Source organism: Lissotriton vulgaris, chromosome 9 (genome assembly GCF_964263255.1).
Source record: "Lissotriton vulgaris chromosome 9, aLisVul1.2, whole genome shotgun sequence".
Lineage (NCBI taxonomy): Eukaryota > Metazoa > Chordata > Amphibia > Caudata > Salamandridae > Lissotriton > Lissotriton vulgaris.
The window spans coordinates 201,023,145-201,042,990 of NC_141697.1; positions in this window are offsets into that span (position 1 = coordinate 201,023,145).

Here is a 19,846-nt window from a genome sequence, read left to right on the forward strand (position 1 = left end):
TTGTTTCTAACGAGGAGGAATGCAAAAAAGAAATAAGGAACACTCTTGATCGACTGAAAGCACGAGGATACCCCACACCCATACTTGATCTAGCCATCGAAAGGGGTGACAAATGCCATAGGACTGCTTTACTGCAACCCAAACTTAAGACACAGTCTGACCGCATGGTGGTCATGTCCAAATATTCCAAAACATCCAATCGTTTTCAATCCATCATCCGTAAACATTGGCCTATCTTAACTTTGGAACCAGATTTTAAAGGTCTATTCAGCCAACCATCAGTTTTTGCGTTCACCAGAGGAAGGAACTTAAAAGAAATCTTGTGCAAACCTAGTAAACATGATACAACCACTGTTTATAAAGGACTCAAGCCATGTTACAACTGTAGTAACTGTCACAATTGTATTCCAGGCAATATCATTCACCATCCAATGAAAGGACATCAGATTAAACTCAAGGTGAATGCGACATGCAATACCAGTAATGTCATCTACGTACTAAAGTGTCCCTGTGGCAAATGTTATGTTGGACATACCGAAAGAAAGATCCGCGTCAGGATCTTAGAACATAAAAGCAACATCCGCACGAACAATTTGAAATCTACAGTAGCCACTCATTTTACGGAGAACAGACATACTGTGGCTCAATTAAAATTTCAAATTTTGGAACAAGTTCAAACCACATCTAACAACAAGAACACCCTTTTAAAAGGAGAGAACTATTGGATCCGATTTCTTTCCACGATGGTCCCTCATGGGCTTAATGATCGTATCGAATTTCTGTGTTATTTGTAATACCTTTATGCATGCTTGATTACATTTGAATACACTTTACACTTTTTTCCAGCCTTTGATATACGTTATTTTCTTTACTGTCCTTCGATTTACTCATTGCAATATGGCGGCGCTTTTTTCACCCTTCTATACTATTCTCACTATGTCCGGGTGCATCCTTAGTCCTTTCTTCATTTCCTTGCACACTAGACGTTTTAAACTAGTGACGTCTCGCGTTTCTTCTGGTCTAACCACTCCGTCGGAACTCCGCGGAGTTTATCGCTGTTGCACGCATGTAAGTTCCCCACGGGGATTTGTGGATATTTTAACTTGTGCATGTTTTCACACTATCTCGATTCACCCGATGGTTCAGCCGCGCCTATATGAGCTTGCGCACTATTTCTTTTTTCAAGCGTTTTCTCTCTATTTCACATAGTAAACGTAACCGATGTGGGTGACATTTTCTCACACTAGATTCTGGTGATTCGAGGGTTTGTTTTACCTTTGCACTCTTTATCTGTTATCTATCATGTTAGATATAACACACTTTGCTTCATGGTTTTCATTTAGATTCACCCCGGTCTTCTTCGGTTCAACTAATCGCATGTCAATATTATTGCTTTATGTAACAGTTCACATGAATTTACAGTGATTCTTTATTTTGGTTTTGCCTCGTAGAGTAATCCCTTGACAAAGGGCATCCGCCCAAAATGCATCGGGATGTTTGAGGATTATTTTGTTGCAACATGATGTACAAAGAGACTTGTTTTTGATCACCAATATTCATGGACTGGAATGTCCAAATACTCTACATTTTGGAATAAAACCTTGTTATGGTTAAATTTTGATCTCTATATAATTTGGATTATGGAATGAGACCTCGGTCTTTTTGGTTGTGCACAGAGTTGCTCTCTCCCGAGAAGGGGGGGCCCTGGATTATTGCTACTAACCCTCACACTGCCTGGCCAGACAGTGTTTTCCTCTGATTGCACACTACAACCCGTTACAATTCTTCACCACTGCACTGTACGAACAATTTGCTGTGCGAGCTCCCTCTATTTTTGAGTATTCAATTAAAAAACATAACATTAACCATAGTCCTCACCACTTTTTTTGGGTGTAGGAAGTGCTGAATAATGATTTTTACCTCATCAAAGTTACACGCTTGTGAGGGAGGGTGCTACATTTTTCACCTGTGCTTGTTTTCAAATTAAGAACATGAACACCAAACGATTTTGGATTGACACAGAGGAATCTTTGTTAAAATGTATTTTTTTTTAATTTTATTTATTGGTATTTGCAAATACATACAATGTCAAACCATAATGAACATACAGATTATTGCACAACAGTACCCTTCGTCCAGATACAACTAAACAGTGTAATCATGAATACAAGTAATATTAACACTGTTTAAACAATCAGTTACAAATTTTCATTTGTGTTCTGGTAATCTATTCAATATGTCCAATAATCTTTTAGTCTCGGACCTGCAGGTAATTCTTCTTCATATGTGTGTAGGGTGTCTTTACAGTACACTAGGTCTTGGATCTAATGTTTGATCCTTGGAGCCTTCTAGATACCCCAATTCAAAGGAACTCTGTGCATGGCCATTAATAGGGTGATGGTGCAAAACCTACATTTTACAGCACGTACATCTGGCACCAGACCCAAGAGGCATGTACGAACATCACATGTAATTACAGTTTCCACCATCTTACCCAGCACTTGTGTGATCTGCTCCCAATAGGTTGCCACCGCTACACAATGACACGCAAGATGTATAAAATGTTCATTGTCAACATAACATCGTGTACACCTAGAGCCCATGCGTAAGCCATATCGGCAAAGCCGCTCTGGTGTATGGTATGTCTGGTGTAGGTATTTAAAATGCAATACACACAGGTTCCCATTGGACGTCAGTAAGCTTGTCAGTGCACAAGTTGCAGCCCATTCTTCCTCCGCTAAAGGGGTATCCAAACAATCATTCCACTTCTCCAATGCCCTCTACATGGTGCCCGCTATGTCTTCCTGTAAGGTAACATACGGTTTAGAGACTCTGTGAGTAGGTTTGGGCGTAGTGAGTAATAATTGCAAGGATGCCAATTGTAGTGGTTCCTCAGGAAATGTTGGGTAACCTGTAATATGTGAATCTAAATATTAGTGTATGAATACTAATGAATGAAAGATCATCCGACGTTTTAAACACACCGTTGTGGTAAAGATCCCCCATGGTCTCAATGCCCACCTGTCTGAGTAGCCCCAAACCCACCTCCTCCTGAGTGACTGATATAGCGGGATGGCCATTGTGCGCCAAGCAGCATTTGTAGTATCTATGGTAATAATGTCTCAGTAGTGTAGTGGGGGCCTCTGATGTGTTAGAACTGCTGTTAGTGGAATCGGCAGTGCATCGCCCTCTTCAATTGCAACATGGGTGAGCTGTGTTGCTGAGGTGCGCATTCATAGACATTCGGTTGTGTTTTGCTGCCTTTGCCTGAGTTGATAATTTGTACCTGGTTCTGCCGGTGCCACTGGCCATTTCAAGGCCATTTTCAAAGTTTTGCCCCAATCTCGTCCTGTTTGGCTCTTGGCTTGCTGCCATTTTGTTTGTTGTTGTGCCTCCCTGCCCGGCTCTCCACCCCGCTCCCGCCTCCCAGCTGCTCCTCCCTCCCACTGTAAGCTTAGGCTCGACTCTCCTGTGCAAGCGCTGTGACTGTCCTGAGCTCATCAGAAGCGGTCGCTCCTCACGCTGCTCCAGGCTCTGTTTGGTATCGTAGCGCTATACTCACAGACCGCTCTTTGTAATTTAAAGCCAGAGCGCTTCCTGCTTATAATTTGTGCCTGCTTGCTGATTGCATTGATATAGTAACGCTGATTGCATTGATATCATAACGCTGTGTTGCTGAGGTGCGCATGCATAGACATTCGGTTGTGCTTTGTTGCCTTTGCCTGAGTTGATAATTTGTACCTGGTTCTGCCGGTGCCACTGGCCATTTCTTAGCCATTTTCAAAGTTTTGCCCCAATCTCGTCCTGTTAGGCTCTTGGCTTGCTGCCATTTTGTTGTTTGTTGTGAGGTGCTCATCCATAGACATTCGGTTGTGCTTTGCTGCCTTTGCTCCACCCCGCTCCTGCCTCCCAGCTGCTCGTCCCTCGCCCCGCCCCTCCACTATCCACATATGACAGATGCTTTTGCGCGCAGCTTTCACACCGCAGCGGTAGCGCCCAATGCACGCCGAAGGTGCGCCAAAGGTAAGCCCGTCTACGCCCGTCCGTGCCTGGACCGCACCCAGGGCCAGACCCCCTGGCCCCCACAATTTCCACTCCACCCGCATAACATACGACGCCGCAACCCTCTCAGCCCTTAACCCCGGCCGCCCTCCAAACTGCTACCAAGCCACCCCAGGACACACCCATGGACCCTTCACCTGCCACTCCTGCAAGTTCGACTGCATCAGGACCCTCACCAAATCCATAAACTCCAAACAGAGCTCCGACACTAACCACCTAAAGTGCATCCTACTCAACACCCGCTCGGTCCACAGACACGCCATTGAACTCTGGAACCTACTCGACACTACATCGCCGGATGTCGCCTTCCTTACAGAAACCTGGATGAATGCCTCATCAGCACCTGACATCGCCATAGCCATCCCGGACGGCTACAAGATCATCCGAAAGGACCGCACCATCCAAACAGGAGGAGGCATCGCCATTGTCTTCAAGAACACCATCCGCATCACGACCAGTTCCGACGATAACCTCACTACCGCTGAACACCTTCACTTCCAGATCCACACCGACCCCAAGACCACACTCAGAGGGACCCCCCACGCAATTCAGCGAAGACATCACTGACTTCATCAGCCCACACGCCCTCCCCTCCGAGGACTACATTCTACTGGGAGACCTCAACTTCCACCTGGAAAAGAAAAACAACAGCAACACCACCACCCTTCTGGACAACCTGGACAACCTCGGTCTCGAACAACTTGTCAATACCCCCACCCACTATGCCGGACACACGCTCGACCCAATCTTCACCTCCAGGAAGCACATCTCCTTCAATCACACCACAGCTCTCCATTGGACGGACCACAGCTGCGTTCACTTCAACTACAAAAAGACCACGACCCACAACCCCCACAACTTATTCCCCGAAGAAACTGGAACAAAATTACCACCGACCAGCTCTTCACATCGCTTCACCAAATCCCTCCTGCCAAATCATCGGACCCAAACTAAGCAGCCACCAACCTCACACACTGGATCACCCACAGCGCCGACGAACTAGCACCCTTGAAAAACCATCAAATCAAGCAAGGTAACAAAAAAGCTCCCTGTTTCAACGATGACCTTAAGAAAGTTCTGTCGTACCCTCTAGAAAGCCTGGAGAAAAAAACCAACCACTGACAACCTGGCCACCTTCAAGAAAGCCACCCGCAAACACCACCAACTGATCCGATCCACCAAGAAATCAGCACTCAAGGATCATCTTGACAATAACGCCCAAAACAGCAAGGAACTATTCAACATCGTTAAAGAATTTACCAACCCCAGCGCCGGCACCAACGACATCACTCCCTCCCAAGATTTCTGCGACTCCCTAGCCTCATTCTTCCACAACAAAATCGCCGACATACATAACAGCTTCGAAAACCAGTCCGAAGACCAGTCCACTCCACCCACCTCCGAACCAAAACCGCCCTCTAACAACCTTTGCGCCTGGAACCCATTCACCACTGAAGACACCATCGGCCTGATGAACTCCATCCACTCAGGATCGCCAACCGACCCATGTCCCCACCACATTTTCAACAAAGCAGACTCCATTATCGCACCCCATTTCCGTGACGTCATCAACTGCTCCTTCAACTCCGCTACCTTCCCGGAAAGCTGGAAACATGCCGAACTCAGCGCCCTTCTGAAGAAACCCACAGCAGACCCCACTGAACTTAAGAACTACCGCCCCATCTCGCTCCTCCCATTCCCTGCCAATGTCATTGAGAAAGCTGTCAACAGTCAGCTTGCCGCCTTCCTTGAATCCAACAAATCCCTCGACCCCTCAGAGTCCGGCTTCAAAGCCAAACATAGCACCGAACCCGCCCTCATCGCAGCAACAGACGACATTCGAACTCTACTGGACAACAGAGAAACAGCTGCCCTCATCCTACTTGACCTATCCGCAGCCTTCGACACAGTCTGTCATAGCACCCTCATACAACGCCTCAGCAACGTCGGAATACAAGGAAAAGCATTGGACTTGATCATCTCGTTCCTCACCGGAAGAACCCAGAGAGTCCGCCTCCACCCCTTTTAGATCAGAGGCCACCGAAATCGTCTGCGGCGTTCCACAAGGATCATCACTCAGTCCCACCCTCTTCAACATATATATGAGTCCCCTCGCATCCATCGCACGCCAACACAACCTCAACATCATCTCCTAAGCAGACGACACCCAGCTGATCCTCTCCCTCACCAAAGACCCAAACACCGCCAAAACCAACTTACACGAAGGAATGAAAGAAGTAGCCGAGTGGATGAAGAACAGCCGTTTAAAACTGAACTCGGACAAAACGGAAGTCCTCATCTTAGGTTCACCCCCCTCCGCCTGGGACGACTTGTGGTGGCCACCGGCCCTGGGAACCGCACCCATACCTATGGACCACGCACGTAACCTGGGCTTCATCCTGGAGTCCTCCCTCTCGATGACCGGACAAGTCAACTCCGTCTCATCTTCATGCTTCAACATCCTACGCATGCTCAAAAAAATCTTCAGTTGGATCCCCACCGAAACAAGAAAGACGGTCCCCCACGCACTGGTCACAAGCCGACTGGATTACGGAAACACCCTTTACGCCGGAACCACAGCCAAACTACAGAAAAAACTCCAACGCATCCAAAACCCCTCTGCCAGACTCATACTGGACATCCCCCGTCAGGCTCACATTTCCGGTCACCTGAGGGACCTCCACTGGCTCCCTGTCAACAAGAGAATAACTTTCCGTCTCCTCACCCACGCACACAAAGCCCTCTACGACCTAGGGCCCAAATGCCTCAACACGCGACTGTCCTTCTACACCCCCTACCGCCAACTAGGATCGTCCAATCAAGCCCTCGCCGCAAATCTGCGCATCCATAGATCCACCATGGGGGGAAGATCCTTCTCCTACTTAGCGGCAAAAACCTGGAATTCTCTTCCCACCCACCTCCGCCTTACACAAAACCACCTCTCCTTCAGAAAGCAACTAAAAACTTGGATATTCGATAATATACCCCCCTTCCTCAAGCGCCTTGAGACCCTCTGGGTGAGTAGTGCGCTATACAATTTTTTTTAACTTGAACTTGAACTTGAAGGGAACTTTGTGATACCAAAAGTGTGCAAATTGTGCTTGCGCACATAAGTAATACAATAAAAAATCTGGGACCTTGATTCCACCCCGCGAGTAAGGTAATGTTAATGCACACATTTGTTTTCGGACCTGGTTACCCATCCATATCAGGCGGAGAACCATGGTGTTTATCCTACGGAACACCTCAGCGGTTGGCTTAATGGGAACATTAGTGAATAAATAAAGAAATTTAGGCAGAATAACCATGTTCACATTGGCCAACCTATCAGCTAGGGACAGTGGTAGATGGATCTATCTCTCAATTTTATCCTCCAGTGTGCTAATCATCCTGCCAGGTACGAATAACTACTTCTGGTTCTCTATGGAACCAGACTCCCAAGTATTTTACTGGTTCCGATTGCCATTCTAATGGGTAATCAGTTGGATGTGGGTGAGTGGTGTCCGTCAGCGGAATTATTAGAGATTTGGACCAGTTAATTTTGAATCTTGACTGTTGTCCAAATTTGATATACTCCCTCAATAAAGGATTGAGATGCTGCTCTGGATCCCTAACATATAGCATCATGTCACATGCGTATATAGTGATATATGCAAGGGACGTTGCGGGAACTGGAGCGCCGAATAGTGGTGTCCCTGTCTGATCTTGCAGGCTAGTGGCTCAAGTGCAATTGCAATTAGCAGAAGGGAAAGAGGGCATCCCTGCCATGTTCCCCGTGCTATAGGTATGGCGTTGGATATGTATTTGTTTACCTTGATGCACACCATTGGGGCCACATTCAACACTTGAACTCATTGTAAAAAATTTGGGGGAAATCCCATACAACGCAAGACTGTATGCAAATATGACCATTCTATCGAATCAAAGGCCTTAGCCACGTCTAACAGTATCGCAGCAGCCTTAGTGCTAGGGATTAAATAATGAGATAATGCGAAGAGTGTTCGGGTGTTATGAGCAGTTGACCTCGATGGGATAAAGCCCGATTGATCAGGCAAGATCAAAATGGGCATCAGTTGCTGCAACCGAGTGGCAAGCAATTTGGACAAAATCTTTGTGTCTACATTAATTAGGGACAGAGGTCTGTAGGAATCACAGTACTCTGGATCTTTATTGGGCTTTAATAGGGGTATTAACATGGCTTCCCTTAATGTCTGTGGCAATAACAGTTTATCATGTGCATCTCTGTACATTTCCACTAGAGGTTGAGCTAACTGGTCAGCGAATGATTTATAAAATTCACAGGTAAACCCGTCAGGGCCCGGAGCTTTCCCGTTGGGAAGGGATTTAATAATCTCAGTGACCTCTTCCACCGTTATTGGTAGCAACAGATATTCTCGTTGCACATCAGATAGCCACGCTATCGACATGTCAGCCAGATAGCGAACAATATCCTCTGGGGAAGCAGTGGGTTGCGAAGTGTATAACTCCCCATAAGCAGACATGAACTCTTTTAGGATACCTTCGGCATCTCGGTGTATGAGTCCCCTCCCATCCCTAATCGCCTGTATCACATTTGGTGAGCGTCCAGCACATATTTTGTCTGCTAGTGCCTGTCCGGGCCTACCACCCTCACTGTAAGATCGTGCTATCTTGCATTTTGTAATATATTTAAGTTTGTTGTCAGTGTATGTTTGATATTCTGATTGTACTGACCTAATATCCCCTAGAGTTTTCGCATCTTGTGTATGTTTATACTCACGTTCCAGAGCAGGGAGCCTATCTTCACGAAGGGATAGCTGATGTCGAATATCTCTTAAAATACCAGCCATAGTGCTTATGCAGACCCCCTAATAGTAGCTTTAAAAGCTTCACATTGGAGACCTGGATAATCGGTAGTAGATGTATTTAGCTCAAAATATTCAGCAATGGCGCTGCTAACAGTGTCAGTGTAGTCTAGGTCGAGTAGTGCTTTCACATTGAACCTCCAGCTGTATGGGGGTGGTACATAATGTGGCATCAATAGTGTAAGTAATACCGGATTATGATAGGACAATGTCTTGGGTAGATGAGACACAGACCTTCACTAGAACCTAGCCAATAGTCTATGCGAGACCAGCTGTTAAGTACGGCCGACATATGCGTAGCCTCCATGTCTGTGGGGTGCCTGGCTCTCCAGAGGTCCACAAGCCGCATGTCTGCTATTATGTCCTTCAATTTGCTCAGCGCGCGTCTATGGAGTTCTGTTTAATGCTCCAGATCTATCCAGGGCGTCATATAATGCAATATTAAAATCCCCACCCCAAATAAATTGAATGTCAGGTAGGTCAAGGATCTTAAGCCAAATATTATGGTAAGAAGTAGGGTCATATTTATTGGGACCGTATGTATTAATTAAAGCGAGTCTATGACCTCTCAAAATTCCAGTCACTATGACATAATGACCCTCGGCATCTGTAACCGTATCCTCTACTTGGAAATTCAAGCCCTTTTTAAACAGAATGAGTACCGCCCTGGAATATGAGGAATATGCAGAGCCATGTACAGATTCCGCCCACCGGTGGCCAATATGATTATTTGTATTAGGGGCGATGTGTGTCTCCTGCAAGAAAGCTATATCAATCTGCAGCCTATCAAAGTAAGTTAGGATTTGACATATCTTTTTTGGGTTCTTGAGACCTCTGACATTCCAGGTCAGTAGATTTAAATGTCTAGGTAATGATTTCTCAGTAGACATGTCTAATTTAGGGTACCTATTACAGCCTGGTGTACCATTTGTCGCATACACACGACAAAGCGACTATGGAGCATAATAATGAGGCATAGTGTGATGTTCTCCTGGACTACAGTGGTACATCTTAAGTGCATTGATCCGTAAAAAACAATTCCCAACTACTACCCCCCTCCCACCACCCACTTCAGCATCTCAATTATGCCAAAGACATGTCCCCACATTCATAAAGAACATAATTCAACCCCAGCCGGGGAACTCCCGTGTGGGGGGTCCACTGAATGCACACATCTGCATCCAACATAGTGGATTTGGACAGGTGTGAAAAATTCAGAACCTTCCATAAAATATAAATGATACATTGAAAGTGGCAGGTAGTAATTGCAGGGTACCTCAACCTGCACCAGCCCGAGCTACCTATTATTATCACATTCAGTCAATGTTTAAAAAAATAACAACAAACCCTAGCATGTAAACAGGGCATGTGGTGTTGTTTCAGGCACATGGGACAATATACCCTCCCTCAGGAAACATGTCAAATAGGAGGTATCTAGAAATCACAGGACAACTTCAAAGGAGCAATCCGCAAACCCAGCAACTTATGTATACAAAAGGTATCATGACCGCACATCAGTGTACCGTCTGGGTGTGTAGCGTGTAATCATACAATAGTCACTAACTTTGGGCCCTGTTATCTGTGCAGGCCATCTCCTCTGTGCAAAAACAGCAAATATTGCAAAAGACGGATGAGCACAACTATCAGGAGTTCGTGGGAGTGTCCTCTTTAAACACATTGTACAGTAAGCATGTAGTCCCATGGGACTCAGTCTACACCCCCAGATGATTGGATCACATATACTATATCTGTAATGTTTCCTCCAGCAGCACGCTGCCAAAAGTGCCTAGTGGATTACCAGTTCATGACGACAAGGAGGCAATGTCCTACCCTTACGAGCTGTTGTCAGTCCGAGTCCTGGTTCTGCTCAGCAGGTTTCTGGTCTCCTCGTCTTTGATGCAATTTCTTTAGAAAGTCTTATGCGGATTTCGGGGTAAGAGGGATCGTGGAGTGGCCATCATGAGTCACCTTCAGCCGAGCTGGGTAGAGCATAGCGTACACACCCAGCTCTCACAGTTTCTTTTTAGCCGGATTAAACTCCTTACGCCCTAGTTGACATAATGAAGTCTGGGTAAAGCTCCAGTGCATTACCCTGATAACGTATTTGCTGCTTCTAGCGTGCCATCCTCAAGAACACATCGCGGTCTCTGTAATTAAGAAGGCGGCCGATGATCGGTCGCAGAGTTGTGCCTGGTTTTGGTCTTGGGGCCAGCGATCTGTGGGCGCGCTCAACCAGCAACACTGAGGAATGATGCTCTGTACCAAAGGTGTTGCGGATTAGTTCCTCCACGTAGATTTCCATCTTCCCCGTGTTTGTGTATTCCGGAAAAAACGCGCAATCCTGACGTTATTTCGGCGTGACCTGGCCTCCAAATCCTCCTCTGTGTTTTTAATCACATCCAAGAGTTTTTCTATTTCCGCGCACTTCTTAGTTGTAGTATGGTACTCGTCTTCCACTGCAGATATCCAGATTTCTGCTTCAATGAGTCTTTCCCCATGCTTATCTAATTTTGCAGCCATGTTGTCGACTCTTTGAGTAATAGTGTCTAATTTTCCGTTGATATCCTGCAAGCTCTGTTGAATAGCTTTTAGCACTGTCTCCATGCCATTAGGCACCACTGTTTCATCATCAGGTTCAGTATCAGACTGTGCAATGGCTCCCTTAGTGTGCTTTTTTGCTTCAAATGTGAGCTTAGCTTGTTGCTTATCCGGTTTCCCCATCTTGCCGGCGTAGCAGTGCCACTGGCACTGAGAGGGAGAAGAAGAGCGTCCAACACAATGGAATGTATGTAGGGCAAAGACAAAGTGGTCAACACCACTCACAGTCCCAGATGTACGTCTGCCACCGCTCTGATGGACAATCCACCGCTCATATGCCACCTCAGCCCTCCAGCCACAGCCGCATGGGTATCCGGATAAGAGCAATGCAGGCAAACCAGGGTAGCACAGCGCAGACACACAGCCTCCATCAGAACAGCATCTACAGCAATATCCGCTTGCATGAGGAGCACTGCTTGTTAAAGAGATGTCACCAGAACCCAAGTCAAGAGGCAAGTCAAGAGGCACGTGTGGCTGTTAGTGGCATAACCCGGTCCACACTGTGCCAGACACAATGGATATGGCCGCCGCGAGAGGTGGCTGCCACTCTACACTGGATGTTTGCTACGTCCCCTGTATGCGATGAGCACCTCTATGAACCCGCACAGATCTCGGGCCTCCAAGTGTTGACACAGCTCCAATATCCATGCGTCAGATTCGGGAACATACTGCTATACCGATACCGTGAGCACCCAGTCGGACGCAGCCCCCGCCAGGCACAGCGCAGCCAGACCAACAATGCAGGTAGGCACCAACCATCCACCACACCTGCCATTGGTATCCGCAATCAAAGGTGGACCTGCCTCTACGCCACCAACACCGCTGCAGTCACTATTTTGAATGAAGGAGCCGTGATCCCTTCGCTTGTAATCAGCTCACTGCCACTCTTGCGGTCTTCTTATCTATTGTATGCCCCTCCTGGCGCCGCAGGTCTTTCTAATCACTCACCTGAGCCCCCACAGTTACATCCATACAGTGCTCCATATGTTCCGGGGTTGGAGCAACACAGCATTTCGCCATTATGTCCAACACTGCCACACCTTGCTCCCAGCGCCAGCTCGCAATGTTGCCGGTGCCCCCTCGCTGCACTACAATGCCTACACACCTCCCGAGGGGGTCCTGCATCCTCCGCTACTCACTGTTGAGGCATGTTCCTGCGATATCCACCATCGCAGGCGACCAAGAGACGCTCCGGAACACCGCGTTCTCACTGTCCTCTAGGGAGTCGCAATTTTGCGCGCCACCTGCTGGCCGCGTCCTCGGAGAAAAACTCCGACCCGGCTGTCAGCAATGCCACTCTCCCTCGAGATCTGGGGTGCTACAATGGTCTCGGGTGCTGAACTGTATAATCTGCTGGTCCCAGGCTATTATGCCAACAGCGGAGCGCACCGAACCTCCGTGACTCGGGCCGCCGCCATGTTACGACACCATGATCCCGGGACTCCGGACAGTCACTTGTGATTTCTCTGCCTCAGTAATCTCTTCGGGGCTTCAACACCGCTCAGTTTATGGGCAAGCCATTCTGACGTGCATGTCTGCTAGTTTTACTCAGAGTCTCGACAGCAAATCCGGGTTTTGGTTGATAACTACACCTTTCCGGCAGAGCTGTCTCAATAGGCAGCCATTCCGCTGTGCGCCCTCTAGCACCCCATCTTTGTTAAAATTTTTGGATGAAGCTCCAGACATTAGTTCAGAGGGTGACAGTGACATTGAGGTGGATTCTGGAGAGAATCAGGAGTTTAGCAGTGGGGAAGAGAGAGCAGGTAATGATGACCTTGGTGAGAGTGGAAAAGAAGAAGAATTATCTCAAGAAGATGTGTGTCCGACTGTCTGGGATGAAATTGCACCAGGCAATGATAACAATAATTATGGGTTTGAGTTTACTGTAAGCAATCCAGGAGTCTGGAAAGTTCCACCAAAAAATTCCCCCTAAGTTACATATTTGCAATTGTTTGGACTGCTTGTACACATTGTTTGTGAAAAAAAAATATGCAAGAGAATCGCTGGGCAAAATGGCAATATGAATCAGTGAGCATCCCCATTCACGGCTACGCGATGGATGAATGGGGGGTCGAGTGCAGGCCTTTTGAAAAAATGGATTGGTTTATCTATCAACATGGTCCTCATACAGAAACGTAACATCAAACATTACTGGGATTTGTCACACCCTTCACAGGCCACACCTTTCTTTGGGCAGGTCATGCCATTGTGGCAATATCTTATTGTCACAAGAATGCTTCACATAAATGATAAGTATGGGCGGAAAATTCGTTCCGTTCGCAGAATTTGTGAATTTTTGGCACTTTTGCGATCCGCAAATCGTGCAAAATTGCCCAAAAATCCGCAATTCGCGAGTTGGCGGACTTTTTTTTTTCTTGTTCGCGCTTCAAAAATACAATCTCGAGGAGGAGCTACGTGGGCATCCAAGATGGTCGCGTGAGCAGAGAGCTCCCGATACCCGCGCCGCCCTTATTGATTTATCCTTCAGCTATCCTGGTCACTTTGACGGGCTTTTGAGGAGTTACTCTTGCTGATGCTGCTGCACTTTTTTGGGCCGAGATCGGACTTCGGGGACCATTTTTATGTCGTCTCTAACTTCCTGGCCTAGCCCCGGACGGGACCGGGGACTCTGCTGCCTCGGATGGCCGAGCAGTAATGCAACGACAACGGCTGCCTCGCATTTGCTCCACCGATGGTGTGCCACTTTCACTTTCGGTTTCTGGTCCTCCCGTGTGTTGACTGCCTGAGGCCTGCTTTACAATCCTGGTTTGGTGTGCTCACTGGCAACACGCTTTCTTCCCAGTGCCGGCTCTGTGGTCTGTGACAATTTCTTGCAAAAACCAGACTTTAAAAGTTTGAGGATCGCCGACATCCTGTCGCACCCGGGTGGTCCCCGTGAGGTGCTTCATTCAACATGGCGATGAAACCCGACGCGGAGAAGCGCAGGAAGGCCACTACTCGTGGGGGCTCGGTCCAGTCTAACGTGATCGATCGCTATACGCAACCGAGAGGTTCCCCCAGTGCTGCCAGCCGCGGCTTGGAAGACCCGAAGATGGACATGGCGACCTCCTTGGAAGTGTCACTTCAAGACCTACTGGCCGCCATTGCGGGTCTCAAGGCTGATATGAGCCAGCAGTATGAGGCCATCGTGTCCAAAATAGACACGGTGGCGGTTGATGTCACCCTTATTCGAGCCGACTTAGCCAAGACGAACGAGAGGGTCAAGGCACTGGACCTAAAAGCATCCAGTCTGGTGACGGACATGGCGGAAGCGCAGTCGGAGATTGGGAATCTGCGCTCATCACAAGACCTGTTAACCAAACGCATGAAGGAATACGACAATAGGGCCCGACGGAACAACATTCGCCTAGTCTGGGTGCCGGAGGACAGTGGTGCTGCCTCGATCGATTTACTGGTTGAGGAGCTAATTGTTGCTAAACTCGCTCCCGCAGGCCTTAGTAAGTTCTTTGCGGTCGAGCGCGCCTATCGCTTCCCGGGTGGACAGGTAAAGCAGGGGGGACCCCCGAGGCCTATAATCGCTAGGCTGTTTCACTTTCGAGATAGGGACGCCATTCTTCAGGCCGCCCGCAACCACGGCCCATTGAAGTTCGTCAACAACTCTGTCTCGATCTATCCTGACTTCACTCCTCAAGTGCAACGGCAACGTTCTGGGTTCCTCGGAGTGAAGCGTCGCTTGAGGGATTTGGGACTAAAATACGCGATGCTGTTCCTCGCTCGCCTGCGTATCGAATACAGGGACCGTGCTTACTTCTTCGATGAGCCGGACAGTGCCAATGACTGGTTGGACTTGTTGCCAAAAGATGATGCTGAGAGCGGAGGCCCCGGAGGCGCGGATGGAGGTGCAACGGAGCAGGACTGAATTTGGGCCGTCGAGGTCCGGTTTTGGATCATAAACTTTACCGAGTAACTTTTATCCTGTGCTTTATGTTTATGTCCGGGGTGGGGCAGGTTGGGGTAGTTTCTCCCTTCCTCCTCAGGGGTTTCTTTGTGTAGATCAGATGGGGCGACAGGCACACTGCAGTTTGGGGTGGCTCTTTAGTCAGCAGGGGTGCAGGGTGGGGGGTGTTGTAATGGGTTCATGGTTGGGGGGTGGGTGGTGGGGACTTGGTTGTGTTGCGTGTTTTTTGTTTCTTTTTTCACATGGTACTATATTGCTTGCGTACATCCTTGATCTGAGGTTCTGGGGGGGGGGGGTCGGGTTGGGACACTCTTTTTGGGATGGGGGTGAGATGAAGGTTCTTTCTTGGAACGTCAAAGGTTTGGGGGACAGAATTAAACGTGGCATTGTGCTACAATTTATAAGGCGTCATGCCCTGATGTTGTGTTACTTCAAGAAACCCATTTGATTGGTAATGCCTGTAAAGTTCTTGACCGCCGAGGCTACCGGCTTGTCGCTCATGCTGGTTTTACGTCTGGCTCCCGAGGGGTGGGCATATTGGTAAAATCCTCCTTGGCCCTCGAGATTGATGATGTCACCCTTGATGATCGGGGACGCTACGCTGCTGTCTCGGGGAGATGGGAGGGGAAGCTCATTGTAATAGTCGCTGTATATATTCCCCCGTGGCTGCAGGCCACTACTTATGCTGATCTCGGCAAGACTCTCCTGGGACTCCCTGATGGCCTACTGATTATGGGTGGGGATTTTAACTCTGTGTTGTCTGGTGAATGTGATCGGCTGCCCCCTAGAGTTCTGCCATTGTCCCAGATGTGGCTAACTGACGTGACCGAAACTTTTGGCCTGGTGGACGTCTGGCGTTCGCTACACCCCTCACAGACGCAATACACTTTCCACTCTGGTGCCCATGGCAGCCTCTCACGGATAGACTACTTTTTCATGCTGACTTCTAACTTATCCTTGGTGCGGGAAGTTCGACATCTCCTTAGGGGTATTTCAGATCATTCCCCCTTACTGCTCGAGATTTCCGTGGGTGGTCTTTCTGTAGGCAGAGTTCCCCCGGTCCCGCCCTGGCACTTTCGGAAACCTCAGCTTCGCTCGGATTTGGTTAAGGCGATCGACTGCTACTTCGATGAGAATGTAGGTTCAGTAGCTTCCCCCACGGTTCTTTGGGAGGCCTTCAAGACTGTTGTACGAGGTTCTGCACTGTCTCTTATTGCTGCTGAAAGGAAAGCTAGAAGGGAGGCTGTGCTATCCCTTGAGACTGAAATCACCGCGCTCGAAAGTGAGTTGGGTGGGGACGATACGCCTGCGCTCCTACACACCTTGGAACTAAAGCAGGCGGACTATAGAGCCTGTGTGACTGATGCTGCTAAGGTGATGCATATGAATCAGTTGAGCCGTTTGTACGATGTGGGTGACAAGGATAGCAAACTCCTTGAGTGGCTGGATAAGGCTGAAAGAATGAATCGTGTTGTACCCGCGAGACTGGTGAATGTGTGTCTGACCCTGGTGAGATTGTCGACTGTTTCGTGGACCATTTTCGGAAGGTTTATAGCCCGGTGAGTGACCGTGACGAGGCCGACTCCCGTTTACTGCTGCGTGATATTGCTCTTCCCTGTCTCTCAGAAGAGGATAGATTAGCCTTGGAAGCTCCTTTCACGGTGGACGAGATCGCTCTCGTCATTAGATCCTTGCGTTCGCGTAAAGCGATGGGGCCTAATGGTTTGCCTATCGAGCTCTATAAACTTTGACCAGACAAAATGGCCGCCCACTTGCGGACCATGTTTCTGGATGCATATGAGGCTGGAGTCCTTCCGTCTGAACAGCGCCTTGCTACCATAGTGGTCATCCATAAAGACGGCAAGCCTCGGGACCGCTGCACCTCCTACTGCCCCATCTCATTACTGAACGCTGAACCCAAAATTCTTGCCAAAGCCCTGGCTAATCGGTTGTTGACTGTAATCTTTGACTTGATCCATCCGGATCAATCCGGTTTTATACCCCATCGAAACACAGCTCTTAATCTGCGTAGACTCCACGGCGTTCTCGCGAGAGCCGGCACTCTCACTGGGCCTGCGGTGGTGGCCTCCCTACATGCCACAATGGCTTTTGATACCATTGAATGGCCATATCTGTGGGCTTCCCTTTCCAAATTCGGCTTCGGCCCTAGTTTCATTGCGTGGGTGAGGCTCCTGTACGAGCAACTATTGGCTCAAGTTGTAGTGAATGGCAGAAGCTCCGACCCATTTCCATTGGGACGCGGCACCCGTCAGGGGTGCCCGCTTTCCCCACTTCTGTTTGCACTGGCACTTGAGCCCCTTGCGGCATGGCTCCGGTGGGAACCCTCGATTAAAGGGATCCGGTGGGCGCCAGATTTGGAGGATCGCATCTCGCTTTACGCCGACGACATCCTTCTCTACTTCACCTCTCCCCAGAAATCTTTGAACTTGCTCTTTGACGTTCTCACTTCTTTTGGTAAGAACTCCGGACTGGTTATCAATTGGACCAAGTCCTGTGTTTATGTCATAGCGGGGGTGTTACCACCGCTGCCCCGTAGGTTCCCTATTCAGGTGGCGGAAGATGGTTTCAAATATTTGGGGGTCTATGTCTCCATGAATTCCGCAATGCGATACGATCGGAACCTCTACGCTCCCCTCCGTCGCCTCAAGCAAGATGTGCGGCGATGGCGTGAACTGCCCTTGTCCCCATTGGGACAAGCGGCACTTTTTAAAATGATGTCGCTTCCTAGGTTTCTTTATGCCTTGCCGAATTTTTTTGACCCAGTCCCCGCTCGCTATTTCCGTGAAATCGAAAGCCTACAGCGGCAATTGATTTGGGATGGACGTGCCCGTATTGCATTATCTAAACTTACACTCCCCTGGTACGATGGCGGTATCGCTTTACCCGACATTAAACAATGCTACTGGGCCTCGCACTTAAGCGCGATCAACCATGTGACATATTCTTCGGAACCCGCTCCCACTTTTGCCCTGGATAAACTCCTGTTTGTTTGAATAGCTTTATTTCGATATATTTATCATATCATAAAAGCAGTACAATACAAAATGAATAAAAGTACATTGCAATCTAACAATTCATTCCTCTCAGACAATATACTTTATATGAGATCTACAAAAACAATAATAAAATATCATAAAAACAGATTTATTAGCCCGAAGAATAAAAACAAGCTAGGGGCTGGATCAAGCAGAACGTATTACTGGAGAAGCAATTTCCTCACAGATCTTATCCGCCATGCCCAACCAAGGAATTTTGCCAGGCAACAGGCGAACAAGGGGCGAGGATCAGATCGTAGTATACGTAGAGCCTCCAGATGCAATCTAGTGCCCAGGCTCCTGCATAATGGTTTCAGCCATCTGTTCCTGGGCACTACATAAGCGGGACACTCGAACATTAAATGGGCAATAGACTCAACCCTTGATTCACAGAAAGGGCAAAACGGTATGGTTTGCAATGGTGGCTTCCAACTCGATGTTAACTGCCCTAAAAGTAGAACTCCCACCCTGAATTTGAAATACAACGATCTATCACCCGGATTAAGGATCAAGTCCAGGTAAGGTTCTCTGGAGGGGAGCTCCTTGATTGCTAGAAACTCTATGACAGATCTACATAATTTGGAGTTGCTCGTTTTGCCGTTAGCCGCCCATGACCAATATAATTTCTTGAGCATCTGTTTGGGTGGAGCTGTTTTATTAGCCCAAGCATCTCCTAGACCCAGTTCACAAAGAAGTCGCTTGACTTCCCTAAGCCAGCCGACCTTGTGCCAGCCGGGTAATGAAAGGAGTTCTCTTAGGGCATCAGCATAGCTGGACAGTTCTGGTACATTCCATATCCGAGCCCATAATAAGAGGGGGCGTAGCCTAGCTTGCTCACTTATTGGGCGTGTACCTGCATCAAGTAAGAGTGGGAGTGTAGGGGTACTGTGTGGTAACTTCATAAGATCTTTATGAAAATTGTTCTCGAGGTGTGTTAAGGTGTCGACTCTCTGTACACCCCACAATTCCGCACCATACAGTGCCGCACTCACCACCCTAGCCCTGTAGATGTCTAATATTGCCCCAATGGGTTTGAGAGATGAGGCACGTTGTTCTTTTAGCATAAACTCCTGTTGCCAGGCGGCAACTTCAATAGAGCTTTGTATTCGAAGTCACCACCCCATCTCCTTACTGGTCCTACGAAATGTGCAGTGCGTGCCTGGAAGGATGCGACTGTGGCTACGGGTTGGGGCGGCAAATTGACGCGTATGACCCCGTTGTATGATTCTGAACGGCTGGGCAACCTGTGGCGGACGAAAGGGTTTGATAGATGGGATATGATTGAGGTTAGTAAGGTGGAGGATCTTTGGGCCAGGGGAACTGTGAAATCCTTTGAGGCCCTGAAGGTGGAATATCAGCTGGATGAT